Below are 15,836 nucleotides of genomic sequence, written 5' to 3' on the forward strand. Positions count from 1 at the left end.
AATGGTAGAAAATCCTGTGACACACCCGTGGTGTCAATACGATCACTGCACCCCTAGATGAATTAATTGAGAGGTGTAGTATATAAAATGGGGTCACTTATGGGGGTTCTGCTGTTCTGGCTCTTCAGGGGCTCTTCCAGTGGGTCATGGCTTCTTGCCTTCGGAGCTTTGCACTGTGCCTGAAAAATATTTCCCGATTACATGTAGTGTTTTGACACTCTGGAAAAAATGGACCTCGGATTGTTGTAAAAAATGTCCTATTAGCCCTTAGAAAAATTAAAATTTAGGACTAAAACAACATTTAATGCTAAAAAATTTAATTTATTCTTTCTTCATGTGGTGTCAACATGATCACTGCACCCATAGATGAATTCATTGGGGAGTGCAGTTTGTAAAATGAGTTCATTTAGGGGGTTTCTGTAGTTCTGGCAACTCAGGGGCTCTGCCAATGTGACATGGCACCCTCAACCATTCCAACAAAATCTGAACTCCAATATGGTGCCTCTTCCCTTTGTATGGGGCAATTTATCCTGTTACCCTTATGAAAGTGCATCATTTGGGGCTAAAACATATTTGTGGGGAAAATGTGATTCTTTCTGTTTTCATAGCTCAATGTTATAAACTTCTATGAAGAACCTGACGGTTCAATGTGCTCACCACACATCTAGATCAGTTCCCTGAGGGGTCTAGTTTCCAAAATGGTGTCACTTGTGGGGGATTTTCATGGTTTCATGGTTTAGGCACATCACTAAACTTGACATGGCGTCCACCAAATCTTCCAGCAAATTTTGCATTGAAAAAGTCAAACGATGCTCCTTCGCTTCCTAGCTCTGCCATGCGCCCAAACAGTGGTTTACCCCCACATATGGGGTATCGGCGTACTCAGGAGAACTTACACAGCATATTTTGGGGTCTGTTTTTTTCCTGTTACCCTTGTCAAAATAAAAAAAATTGTATCTGAAGTAAATTTTTGTGAAAAAAAGTTAAATGTTCATTTTTTTTCATATGCAAATTGCCTCTTCAAAGAAAAAGAGGACTTGAACTCTATAGCGCCACCTGATGGAAGTAGCGATCCTACAAGTCACAATCAACCCTTTATCCAAATCAGTATCTCAATTTTTTCCACATTCCAAAAACTCCTGTGAAACAACTGAAGGGTTAATAAACTTCTTGAATGTGGTTTTGAGCATCTTGAGGGGTGCAGTTTTTAGAATGGTGTCACTTTTGGGAATTTTATATCAAATAGACCCCTCAAAGTGACTTCAAATGTTAGGTGGTCCCTAAAAAAAATGGTTTTGTAAATGTTATTGGAAAAATGAGAAATCGCTGGTCAACTTTTAACCCTTATAACTTCCTAACATAAAAAAAATGTTGTTCCAAAATTGTGCTGATTGTTGTGAATTAGACTTTTTTCGCTCCCTCTAGTGGTTACTAGTGATATGACTCTGGGATTTCCTTCCCTCTGTTTGCACCCAGCTGGGTCGTTACTTCAGGGGTGTTGCTATATAAACCTCCTGGAACCTTAGTCCAGTGCCTGGCATCGGTGTTATCAGACACATTCTGTTTGCTCCTGTTTGCTGGTCCTGGTTCGTGCAAAATTAAGCTAAGTCTTGCTTCTTTGTTTTTTGGGTTATTTGTTTGCTATCATTTTTGTCCAGCTTGTACTAAATGTGATTCCTGACCTTGCTGGAAGCTCTAGGGGGCTGGTGTTCTCCCCCCGGGCCGTTAGACGGTTCGGGGGTTCTTGAATTTCCAGTGTGGATATTTTTTAGGATTTTTTGCTGACCATATAAGTTATCTTCCTATATTCTGCTATTAGCTAGTGGGCCTCTCTTTGCTAAATTCCTAGCTCATTCTTATGTTTGTCTTTTCCTCTTACCTCACCGTTATTATTTGTGGGGGGCTTCTATCCAACTTTTTGGGGTATTTCCTCTGGAGGCAAGAAAGGTCTTTCTTTTCCCTTCTAGGGGTAGTTAGCTCTCCGGCTGGCGCGAGACATCTAGGATCATCGTAGGAACGTTCCCCGGCTGCTGGTATTTGTGGTGCTAGGATTAGTTATATGGTCAGCCCAGTTACCACTGCCCTATGAGCTGGTTTTCTGTATTTACTGACTTAGCATTATTCCTGAGACCCTCTGCCATTGGGGTCATAACAGCTGATGTAAAGTAGACATGTGGGAAATGTTATTTATTAAGCATTTTGTGTGACATATCTCTGTGATTTAAGGGCATGAAAATTCAAAGTTGGAAAGTGGCAAAATTTTCAAAATTTTTGCCAAATTTCTGTTTTTTTCACAAATAAACGCAAGTCACATCAAAGAAATTTTACCATTATCATGAAGTACAATATGTCACAAGAAAATAAAGTCAGAATCAGTGGGATCCGTTGAAGCGTTCCAGAGTTGTAACCTCATAAAGGGACAGTGTCAGAATTGTAAAAATTGGCCCGGTCATTAACGTGCAAACCACCCTTGGGGGTTAAGGGGTTAAACTTCTTTATTTTTGCATTTATAATTTAAGCTTTTCTGCTATTTTTTAGTCCTTTCTTAAACTTTTCTTTCATCGAAGGTTTATACTATACACTGCAATAATTCCTCAAAGTTAAAAATCTCCTATGAAAGCCCAGCTAAGCTTCACACAAATACAAAGATAGCAACCATGGGGGTCTTCAGTAGATCCTCACTTTTCATGGCGATCCATATACCCCCTCCTCAGATTGCAACACTTAAATGTCGCTGTCAGAGATTAACCACAGCATTTGCGTAGTAAAACTGCAGCGAACGGAGCCAGCTCTAGTTGCTGCTGTCAGAGGCAGGTTCTGGCTGTAGAGCACAGCTGGCACCTACCTTGTATGGTGTGGTCTCAGCTCCTGAGCGCCTTCCATACACCAATATCTGTTATACATTTATAGTGGATATCCAGAAGGAGTTAAAACACTTTGTTATCCCGCATGATGAACGCTATAAACAAATGCCAAAAATTTTTTTTTTTTAATTTCTGTGTTTTATTATTTATCCTCCCCACTTGTCACGTTTGGTATTTGTATTTCATCGCAATTTACTTTAACTAATTTCGTAAACCTCTTTTAATTAAGTTCCCTTTATTAATTATCTATGTTTATTTCGTTAGAAAACTTTTAAAAAAAATTCTACAAAATCCACGCTGTGAACAGGATTTGAACCTGTGCGGGGAAACCCCATTGGATTTCGAGTCCAACGCCTTAACCACTCGGCCATCACAGCTTTGTATGTCCATGCTTCACCACGCACTCAACCATGACTGGTCACCGCTGGACTTTGGAGAGACCTAGTCGACCAGTAGAACTGGCTTTTTTAGCCATAGATAAGTTTCGATGCTTTTTTATTTTTTGTTTTTTTTAATTGACTGTGAATGTTTTGCTGTTGGTTATTACCACCACTACATGGTGACAACATTTTTTTTTAAACCCCTTTTTAATTCAGCAAAATGGTAAATTGTTTACATTTTTACTTGGTTTGGCCGAAACAAATTGAGAAAATTTAGATTTCGGCAAATCTGAATTTGCATATTTCAAGCCGAATTCGATTTGTTTCAAATCAATTCAATAATTTAATTATATTCCTTAATAGTGCCAGTATGCTGTCCCCAAAAAATGTAGTATCCCTAGTACTGGGTATTCTAGTACTTACTATAGGGGTCGAATCAAGACTGAAGTAGTGCACACTCTATAAGCGCACATCAATTAATACATTTGCCACATCTTCTGAGTGGTGAGCGCTTCCGTGCGCGGGGCCAGAAAACATTTCTGGCTTACAAAATTTGATAAATTTGATGGGTGGGCATGGTCTACACCCGGTTGGCTCCTCCCATTTAATTGGAGCTTATTCAAACTGGCGGGAAAAGGCCAAGACATTTTGTGTGATTTTCTGTAGGGTAAAAAAAATTGAAAATGTTCTGACAGTTCATGTCACTTGACGAGTCGGCAGCATAGTTGACAACAGTCCCGGTTTTCACAGGACTATTGTGCTGAAAAGGGGTGTGGTGAATGTTAAACTAGCTCCAAAAGTAGGGGTGTTCCCAGGAGAGCCAGAGCTTAAGTGTCCCCTGAAATTACATTTGAAAGCACACAGGCCTATGCTGCCCCCGACCCACAGTCTCGGGTAGGAGTCTTTATCACTATTATTACCTTGCCTGGTGGAAATCAAGATTTACTACCAAAATTTCCAATAATTCGACTGATTACTATTGATCATTACTTACAACCACTGCACAAGAACTGACATCATTGACCACATAATGGTAATATCAGTTCTGCACCAGTGCCCTGCAGACCTTATATGTGTGGACTGGGCAGGTTCTCACCAGTGATATTCTCACTCATTGTTGTCATTCATTTACCTTTTTCTTTTCTATTTGGCCCAGACCATCAAGACTACTTCTTCCATCTATATCTCGTCCCTGCAAAATATAACACAGATACATCTTCCGCTCAGTTTTTTAACCCCCTCTTCGCATTCCACAACCTCTACACAACTCATATACCATTACGAGTGTCCTAGACAGTAATAATGCCCCTATGTGCCCTATATAGTAATAGTATCCACATATTATTACAAGGAGATCATTAATAATATTTTTTTCATAATAACAATGCTGCCTCCTGTGCTCTCCCTATAATGATAATGATTTCCCAGTGTGCCTCCTTATGATAATGCCCCCCCCCCCGTGTGCCTGCTTATAGTGATGTGCCCCTAGTGTGACCATTATAATAATGACCTTTATTGTAATAATGCCCCTAAATGTGGTATACATAGAGGTCATGGGGTCCCAGAGTCCTGTTACGGCACATAGGTGCAGTCACAGAAGGACAAACCTCCCAACTGTTTAGGACATGGAGAGGGGTATATATTGGAGCATTTCCACAGTAATTTTGCCCCTACTGAAGCCACTTAATGTTTTCACCTTCTATGATACCCCATTATGGTCCCCTTAGAGCCACCCACCCACAGGCACAAAGGCTAAACATGCACATTTCCAGGCTGCTTTCCGTGGAAATGTTGCCATTTAGACTTGTTGACATGGAGGATTTTCTGTCAACTCATGGAGGCAGCCATCCCTCAGCACTCGGTACCCAGCTTCCACTTTTTCTCCCAGTATGGCGTCCCCTCCTTTTACGAGCACTTATCCAAGAACATCACCCGTACCCTTACCAATGCTATAGCTGGGATTGTCCACTTAATGACTGACACGTGGACAAGCGCTTGTGAGCAGGGACACTACATTTCCCTGATGGCACACTAGGTGAACATCGTGGAGGCCGGGGCCAAGTCTCACCCTGGCACGGCACATGTGCCCCGGACGCTGGCCCTATTTCTATCAGGATTTTGTCCATATGATACATCAATTTCTGCACCCTCTCTTGCTTCTCCTCTTCCTCCATCTCAGATGTTATCTCAGTCATTCACATCAGCCAGAAGCTGGAAGCTCTGCAGTACTGACTCAGTGAAGCAGCAACAGGCTCTGCTGAAGCTAATTTGCCTAGGAGACAAACCGCATACTGCGGCAGAGTTATTGAAGGAATAACAGATCAGACAGATTTGTGGCTTTTGCCACTGAACCACCAACTAGACATGGTCTTGTGTGATAATGGGCATAACATGGAGGCAGCTGTGAGGCTTGGCAAGCTCACACAAGTACCCTGTTTGGCACCTGTGCTCAACTTGGTAGTACAGCAGGCTCTGAAAACATGCCAAGATTTGCCAGAGGTTTTGGTCAAGGTACGTCTCCTCAATGCCCATTTCCTGCAAGTTGGCACAGCTGCTGACACTCTAGCAATACTAAAGCACATCCAAGTGTCATCTCACCAACTGGTGAGTAACCTGCCCACATGCTGAAACTCTACACTGCATATGCTCGCAAAGCTTTGTGAGTAGCAGAGGCCAGTTGTTGAGTATCAGCTCCAACACACCAGTCGGTATTCTTGTCAGCCTCCGCACGTAACAACTGAAGACTGGGCATGGATGTTTGACATTTGTGTGGTTCCCCAAGACTTTGAGGACTCCACAAATATGGTAAGTGGCAATGACACCATAATCAGTGCAACAATCTCGCTTCTGTGCCTATGTAAATAGATGTTGCTCACAATTAAACATGAAGCTTTGCAATTGACCAAGTTGGGATGGAAGAAGACACAATACAGAAAGATTGTAGCCAGCCCAGCCTCATCTCATCTGCTCAGCGTGGATTGGGTAACAATCAAAAGAGATGGGTGCTGAGGAGGAGGAACAGGAGCTGGTGGCTAGCTGAACAGAGGCTGGAAGCCACAAAACCTTTGCCCCGTCTGTCCTACATGGATGGGCTGAGGATGGGAATGAAGAGGAAGAGGAGGAGATGGAGAGTCATCATCATGGTGGAGACAGGGAAATGTTTGCTGTAGAGAACTTTGCACATATGGCTACCTTTGTATACCGCTACCTTTTTTGTGACACTCGCATTATATTTATCTTGGCCAAAAAAGAGTACTGGTTGTTCACCCTGCTAGATGCACACTACAAGGATAACTTTGCTTCTCCTTCCTGAGGTGGAGAGGTCTTCTAAAATGGTGTTATTCCAGAAGGCCCATGTGGAAAATATGTTGGAAAAATTCACATCAGACAAAGCTAGTTGCAGGGTGCAAGCTTGCTCCTTGCCCAACCAAGGAGGAGGTGCGCTACGGGACCACCATCCAGGGTCACACCATGACTGCAGGTATCGTATGAGCCTTTATGGTGAACTTTAGCGCTTGTATTGGGTGACTATTCGGAAGGTACTATACCGTTGTGCTACCATTTATTTAGCTCTGCTATGCTTTAGGGCGAGTACTTTTTAGGGACCACTGAGCCATTGCCTGGCTTTGCTTATATTTTGACAGTAATTTATAGCCATCACTAGATAGTGCCGCTGGTACTAGGGACCCCATGATTCACATGCTAGATTGAGTCATTGTTGACATACTGACTTGTACTAGTGGTTTAACGTATATGTAGGCAATGGTGTATACTTTTTTGTGGGCACAATTATCTCTTGGTTTCCATTTGCTCTATCTTCAGCAGTGGTGGTGTGAGCCTGGGTTGGTTTTTTTGGCCCCATCGGTTTTTTCTCTGATACACAGCCGACTTTATTCTCCTCCTATTTTTAGGGTATTGTTATGTAATTGTTCTGTACATTATCTATGTTATTTGGTATATATATATATATATGTGATTGTTGATATGCACTATTTCAATAAATTTATACTATTTTAACATATTTGTACCTTCATTGTTCTCAATGGGTTACATATTGATAGTTGAAGGGATCACTTTGTGATCATATGTTGGGTCTATCGCTTTTAGGTGTAGTATATAACATAGCCCACTAGTATATAGCACAGCCATGTAGTATAAAGAACAGCCATGTAGCATATAGCACACCTCACGTAGTATATAACACAGCCCACATAGCATATAGCACAGCCCACGTAGTATATAGCAAAGCCATGTAGTATATAGCACAACCACTTATTATATAACACAGCCCACGTAGTATATAGCACAGCCATGTAGCATATAGCACAGCCCATGCAGCATATAGCACAGCCCACGGGCACATAGTACATAGCACAGCTGAGCCCACCTAGTAAATAGCACAGCCCACGTAGCATATAACACAGCCACATAGTATATAGCAGTGTGGGCACCATAACCCTTTTAAAAAATAATTAAAATAAAAAATAGCTATATACTCACCTTCTGGCGGCCCCCGGATCTAGCCCAGGCCTTAGCGATGCTCACGGCAGCTAGCGTTCCCAGTAATGCCTTGCGAGACAATGACCTGTGATTACCTGTGCGTCATCGGGTCATTTCACAAAACATTACTGGGAATGCTAGCTGCCAGCAGCATCGCGAGCATCGAGAAGGCTGCGGGGGCCACCGGTAGGTGAGTATAGCACGATTTTTTTTTTACTATTATTTTTAACATTATATCTTTTTACTCTTGATGCTGCATAGGCAGCATCAATAGAAAAAGTTGGTCACACTTGTCAAAATGGGCCCCCCATCTCGCTAGGGCCCCGGCACTTGCCTGGGTGCACCAAGTGCTGACGCCAGTCCTCTTTGGGACCCATCATAACATCAACTAGCAAATAGTAGTGATTGAACACTTACCTTAAAGGCTGCAAGAGCTGATGGCTGGAATCAGGGTCACATTAATAATAATAATAATAATCTTTATTTTTATATAGCGCTAACATATTCCGCAGCGCTTTACAGATTGCACACATTATCGTCGCTGTCCCCGTTGGGGCTCACAATCTAAATTCCCTATCAGTATGTCTTTGGAATGTGGGAGGAAACCGGAGTACCCGGAGGAAACCCACGCAAACACGGAGAGAACATACAAACTCTTTGCAGATGTTGTCCTTAGTGGGGCTTGAGCCCAGGACTCCAGCGCTGCAAGGCTGCTGTGCTATCCACTGCGCCACCGTGCTCAAAATGGAGGGGCAACATTGATGGTATGCAGAGGATGTGATCCAAGAAGGCAGGGAGCAGGATGAATCCTTCTTGAGAATTTAACGGGCCTGGGAGAGGCTCCTCGAGGTGGCTCAAGACAGGGCTACAACCACAGAGAGATCAGACTATTCTTGGGGTTTCCCACCTCCTATGTGAGAGCAGGCGATGGTGCAGGTGACACAGGGGGCTGTTGCCCATTTTTACATGCTGGGGATCTAGCACTACCCAAAGCCATAGAAGAAGAAGCTAACACCTGAAGAGGATTACTGTATACGTCCTTATAATTTTTTTCTTTATGTGTAGAAGTGCCACAACTACACTTTCTTAAATTTTTAAGAGGCAATCCAGTTGGTGTATGTATTGGATGTATGGATTACCCTGCTTGTAATTTTGAGCAGGATTTGCACACATTTATGTCTAATACAGGGTGTATCCGAGTCCCCCTTACAACACATTTTTGGCAGTTCTTTCTTCCTTCACAAATTACAATGAAATTACCAATTTTCTTTATATAAAAAATTCAGTTTGGGATTACTTAAATTATGATTATTTTTTTTAATCCTTTTGAAATGTTGCCTTATATACAAATCATTATACAGGATGGAATGTTTCTTAACATTTTTTCCTTTAAAATGCAATTTCTCATCAATTTGAAATATTTTATGGTCAGTCCTCAAAGTACAGTAAAAGCGTGACACTATTGTACTCAGCAGCTATCTGGGGGTCAGAGATGCTTCAAGGGGTCTTCCCCATGTCTTTCTCCTTTCATTCAGCACTTTTTCCATCCATTTCAACATTTTCACTGCCCCCAGACGTATTTGTAGAGTCTGCCGGAAAAATTGGCTTGCCATTGACTCACATTATACTTGTTACTCAATTGGAGTAACGAGCATCTGAACGTTTTAGTGCTCAGCTCGCTCATCTCTAATAACAATCCACCCTTTTCTCTGTTTTACCAAATACTAGCCCTTCTCCTAATGGCCTGCAGGTGTCACTGTTGGATGTATTAAGACAAAGATTCTATCTGCTGCTTTAGCTTTCATGCTGAAAATGGGATCAGACAAATAAAATGACAGAAAAAGCCTAAAGTTCGTGATTCAAGAGTTGGGTAACTCCTAAATGATCTGGGAAGTAAACTTTTTTACCAAAAAATAAAAATTATTTTTACTTTGTATGAAGGCTAGTTTTTCACTGGACAAGTTCCAGTTTTCAAGGGCACCATTTTTGGAGAAAATTGAAATTATTAATAAGCTTTTGTTAATGTTTTTGAAATAAATAAAAAATTAATTTCTCAATTTTTATATAGTGGGTTTTTGTTTTTTTTCCCCTCGTAACTATGTAGTAATAACATAAGTAACCTTCATACTGTTGGCCAGCACAACAAAAAACTTTTTTAAACATCTTTGCTCTTTTCCATTATCTTTCCACTGGTCACAATATATTTTTTTTTATTTTTTGAATGATAAACAACTTTTTTTAAAAAAAATAATTATTTTATGTATTTTTAGAGAAAGAATTGTTTGTTTTTTTTTAAATAAAACTGAACTAAACCTTTTTTTACAACTTTGTTTTTAGAATTTGCTAATATATACACAACACAACAAAAACGAGAATTTACATGGGTTTCAATACTGGAAAGCTTGTAATTGCTCGCTAAATACTTGTGGTAAGAGGACTATGCTGACCATAAGAGCTTACACTGTACAGGAGAGAGAGGACCCCACTGACCATAAGAGCTTACCCTCTACAGGAGAGAGAAAGAGGACCCCACTGGCCATAAGAGCTTACACTGTACAGGAGAGAGAGGACCCCGCTGACCATAAGAGCTTACACTCTACAGGAGAGAGAGGACCCCACTGACCATAAGAGCTTACACTGTACAGGAGAGAGAGGACCTCACTGACCATAAGAGCTTAAACTCTACAGGAGAGAGAGAGATGACCCGGCTGACCATAAGAGCTTACAATCTACAGGAGAGAGAGGATCCCACTGATCATAAGACCTTACACTGTACAGGAGAGGGAGAGAGGACCCCACTGGCCATAAGAGCTTACACTCTACAGGAGAGAGAGGACCCCGCTGGCCATAAGAGCTTACACTGTACAGGAGAGAGAGGACCCCACTGACCATAAGAGCTTACACTCTACAGGAGAGAGAGGACCCCACTGACCATAAGAGCTTACACTCTACAGGAGAGAGAGGACCCCGCTGACCATAAGAGCTTACACTGTACAGGAGAGAGAGGACACCACTGACCATAAGAGCTTACACTCTACAGGAGAGAGAGGACCCCGCTGACCATAAGAGCTTACACTCTACAGGAGAGAGAGGACCCCACTGACCATAAGAGCTTACACTCTACAGGAGAGAGAGGACCCCACTGACCATAAGAGCTTACACTCTACAGGAGAGAGAGGACCCCGCTGACCATAAGAGCTTACACTCTACAGGAGAGAGAGGACTCCACTGACCATAAGAGCTTACACTCTACAGGAGAGAGAGGACCCCGCTGACCATAAGAGCTTACACTCTACAGGAGAGAGAGGACCCCACTGAACATAAGAGCTTACACTCTACAGGAGAGAGAATACCCCACTGATCATAAGAGCTTACACTCTACAGGAGAGAGAGGACCTCACTGACCATAAGAGCTTACACTCTACAGGAGAGAGAGGACCCCGCTGACCATAAGAGCTTACACTCTACAGGAGAAGGAGAGGACCCCACTGACCATAAGAGCTTACACTCTTCAGGAAAGAGAGGACCCCGCTGACCATAAGAGCTTACACTCTACAGGAGAAGGAGAGGACCCCACTGACCATAAGAGCTTACACTCTACAGGAAAGAGAGGACCCCGCTGACCATAAGAGCTTACACTCTACAGGAGAAGGAGAGGACCCCACTGACCATAAGAACTTACACTCTACAGGAGAGAGAGGACCCCACTGAACATAAGAGCTTACACTCTACAGGAGAGAGAATACCCCACTGATCATAAGAGCTTACACTCTACAGGAGATAGAGAGAGAGAACCCCGCTGAACATAAGAGCTTACACTCTACAGGAGAGAGAGGACCCCGCTGACCATAAGAGCTTACACTCTACAGGAGAAGGAAAGGACCCCACTGACCATAAGAGCTTACACTCTACAGGAGAGAGAGGACCCCGCTGACCATAAGAGCTTACACTCTACAGGAGAGAGAGGACCCCACTGAACATAAGAGCTTACACTCTACAGGAGAGAGAATACCCCACTGATCATAAGAGCTTACACTCTACAGGAGAGAGAGGACCTCACTGACCATAAGAGCTTACACTCTACAGGAGAAGGAGAGGACCCCACTGACCATAAGAGCTTACACTCTACAGGAGAGAGAGAGGACCCCGCCGATCAAAAGAGCTTACACTCTACAGGAGAGAGAGAGGACCCCGCTGACCATAAGATCTTACACTCTACAGGAGAGAGGGCCCCACTGACCATAAGAGCTAACACTCTACAGGAGAGAGAGAGGACCCCGCTGACCATAAGAGCTTACACTCTACAGGAGAGAGAGGACCCCGCTGACCATAAGAGCTTACACTCTACAGGAGAGAGAGGACCCCACTGACCATAAGAGCTTACACTCCACTGGAGAGAGAGGACCTCACTGACCATAAGACCTTACACTCTACAGAAGAGAGAGAGGAGATTCCGCTGACCATAAGAGCTTACACTCTACAGGAGAGAGAGGACCCCACTGACCATAAGAGCTTACACTCTACAGGAGAGAGAGGACCCCACTAACCATAAGAGCTTACACTTTACTGGAGAGAGAGTATCCCACTGACCATAAGAGCTTACACTCAACAGGAGAGAGAGAGGACCCTGCTGACCATAAGAGCTTACACTCTACAGGAGAAAGAGGACCCCACTGACCATAAGAGCTTACACTCTACAGGAGAGAGAGGACCCCGCTGACCACAGGAGCTTACTCTCTACAGGAGATAGAGAGAGAGGACCCCGCTGACCATAAGAGCTTACACTCTACAGGAGAAAGAGGTCCTCACTGACCATAAGAGCTTACCCTCTACAGGAGAGAGAGAGAGGACCCCACTGACCATAAGAGCTTACACTCTACAGGAGAGAGAGGACCTCACTGACCATAAGAGCTTACACTCTACAGGAGATAGAGAGAGAGGACCCCGCTGACCATAAGAGCTTACACTCTACAGGAGAGAGAGGACCCCGCTGACCATAAGAGCTTACACTCTACAGGAGAGAGAGGACCTCACTGACCATAAGACCTTACATTCTACAGAAGAGAGAGAGGAGTCCCCGCTGACCATAAGAACTTACACTCTACAGGAGAGAGAGAGGACCCCGCTGACCATAAGAGCTTACACTCTACAGGAGAGAGGGGACCCCGCTGACCATAAGAGCTTACACTCTACAGGAGAGAGAGGACCCCACTGACCATAAGAGCTTACACTCTACAGGAGAGAGGACCCCACTGACCATAAGAGCTTACACTCTACAGGAGAGAGAGGACCCCGCTGACCATAAGAGCTTACACTCTACAGGAGAGAGAGGACCTCACTGACCATAAGACCTTACATTCTACAGAAGAGAGAGAGGAGTCCCCGCTGACCATAAGAACTTACACTCTACAGGAGAGAGAGAGGACCCCGCTGACCATAAGAGCTTACACTCTACAGGAGAGAGGGGACCCCACTGACCATAAGAGCTTACACTCTACAGGAGAGAGAGGACCCCACTGACCATAAGAGCTTACACTCTACAGGAGAGAGGACCCCACTGACCATAAGAGCTTACACTCTACATTAGAGAGAGGATCCCACTGACCATAAGAGCTGACACTCTACAGGAGAGAGAGGATCCCACTGACCATAAGAGCTTACACTCTACAGGAGAGAGAGAGGACCCTGCTGACCATAAGAGCCTACACTCTACAGGATAGAGAGAGGACCCCACTGACTATAAGATCTTACACTCTACAGGAGAGAGAGGACCCCCTTGACCATTAGATCTTACAATCTACAGGAGAGTGAGGACCCCACTGACCATAAGAGCTTACACTCTACAGTAGAGAGAGAAGACCCCGCTGATCATAGCAGCTTATACGCTACAGGAGAGAGAGGGGACCCAACTGACCATATGAGCTTACACAATACAGTAGTGAGGGAAGACCCCGCTGACCATAAGAGCTTATACGCTACAGGAGAGAGAGACTTACCCAGTGACTGTGCTGTACATACTGAGCTGCACTGTACAAGGTGTGATAGTCAGCTCGATGTAGCTGCAGAGCATTATGATAAAGTCCACGTGGCAACGTAAAATGATGAGCGCCGGCAGCTTGATGCCTCAGTAATGTGGGAAATGATGCTGGGTACTTTTTTTTTTTGAGAACCACAAATCACATCTCAAAATGTTGGAATTTATGTGAAACAGTGAATTTCAGAAAATTCAACTTGAACTCAATCCTAATTGAATTAATCTTTTTATCTCTTCCTACTTTGCTTTATCTTCCACTATAAACCATTCATTTCAACCAGTAAAGGCCCCCAAAAACATTAATCTAAAATTGGTGGAACTTGCCAATAATGATGGGAACGGTGTGCACTCTAATCTGTATGATGCCCTTTGACTTTCCCTTAAGGCCAGTCTCACACGTCCAGATAATTCCTGTACCGGAGAAATCGGTAACGGAGTTATCCGTGTCCGTGTGTCCATGTCTTCACGTGGCACATCAGTGTGGCACACGTGCGGCAGCCGTGTGCCGACTGAGGACCACACGGACCGTGCAGGAGACAGCGCTACAGTTAAGCACTGTCCTTTGCTTTTAGTGCTGAAGCCGGCATTCATTCCTTCTCCCCAGCAGCGTTCGCTGGAGAGAAGGAATGAAAAATCAAAGTTTTTTAAATTTTATTTTGTTAAAAATAAAGTTTGGGGTCACCTCCCGCCTCCCACCCCCCGTGCGCCCACCCGCTTGCAGAGAAACACTCACCCAGCTCCTGTGATGCTTCCTCTCAGTGCCAGCAGCCTGTCCTGTGTGAGCAGTCATGTGATACCGCTCATTACAGTGATGAATATGCGTCTCCACCCCTATGGAGCCGCAAACTTTATTTTTAACAAAAAAAATTTAAAAAAACCTTGATTTTTCATTCCTTCTCTCCAGCGAACGCTGCTGGGGAGAAGGAATGAATGCCGGCTTCAGCACCAAAAGCAGGGGACAGCGCTTAACTGTAGTGCTGTTTCTCCTGCGGTGGTACGTGCACACGGAGGAGAGTGCACACTGTTCTCCGTGTGCACATGTGCGGGATGCTTTGCGGACCGTGCTGCTGGAGAAAAGCGGACATGTCTCCTTGTTTTGCACACGGACACAAGGTCCGCGAAAACATGTGCAGAGAAACATTTATTTTAATGTGTCTACGTGAGTCAGTGTCTCCGTTACGTGAGGAAACTGTCACCACACGTACTGGAGCCACTAACGTGTGAAACCGGCCTCACAGATGATTTTGGGGGAGAAAAGGAACCGGCTTTTTGGATTTTCAACAACCAGTCCTTTAATTCTCCTGAAACAATTGGCAGAAAATGTTGGACGATTTAGAGGAATCTGAAGAACACAGAGGATTCTGAAGAAATAAGAATAGTTTGAATAACACACAGCAGTCTGAAGATGCAGAGGAGTCTGAATGACACAGAGGAGTCTGGGGGACACAGAGTGGTCTGGAAGACACAGAGGGGTCTGCAGTATGTAGAGGAGTCTAGAGGACATAGAGGAGTCTGAAGGACACAAAGGAGTTTTGAAGAACTCTAGACTGCTTTGTGTCCTTCAGACTCCTCTGTGTCCTCTAGTAGAGGACACAGAGGAGTCTGAAGGACCCATGGAGTCTGGAGGATACAGAGGAGTCTGGAAGACACAGAGAAGTCTGGAGGACACAGAGGATTCTGGCAATTCTCACATAGAAAACAAAGGAGCTTTTAACCTGTATGCTGGGGAATCACCTAATCAGTTGTTCGCCTGACAACTAATGTTTTTAGGGAGCTTGTGACCCTCAACAATCATGCAGTGAGGGCAAAGTTGTAACTCTGTAACCTCACTGCAAAGTCTGTAACAGGGCCACATACTATGTACCATTACTCATTCTTAATAATTCTTAAGTTGCACACATTGGCCTGTATTCTCCCTTAGGCTATTGGCTACGCTAAGTAAGGGTTTTAAGCTTAGTCACTGAGCAGGATCAGTAGACCCAAAGCTCCTTCATGAAAGTTCTCCCAACAATCAATTCAAATCATGACTCCATAAGTAATATAATTAGCTTTTTTGTT

The 15,836-nt window shown here is 43.8% G+C and overlaps 1 non-coding gene across 1 annotated transcript; it reads right to left on the reverse strand.

The window, feature by feature from the left end:
* Positions 1–3,159: 3,159 nt before the first annotated feature.
* On the reverse strand, positions 3,160–3,241 carry TRNAS-CGA (transfer RNA serine (anticodon CGA)). The gene has a single exon. It is a non-coding gene; the product is annotated as a tRNA-Ser (tRNA).
* Between the last annotated feature and the right edge of the window lie 12,595 nt (positions 3,242–15,836).

Source organism: Ranitomeya variabilis, chromosome 5, assembly GCF_051348905.1.
Source record: "Ranitomeya variabilis isolate aRanVar5 chromosome 5, aRanVar5.hap1, whole genome shotgun sequence".
Lineage (NCBI taxonomy): Eukaryota > Metazoa > Chordata > Amphibia > Anura > Dendrobatidae > Ranitomeya > Ranitomeya variabilis.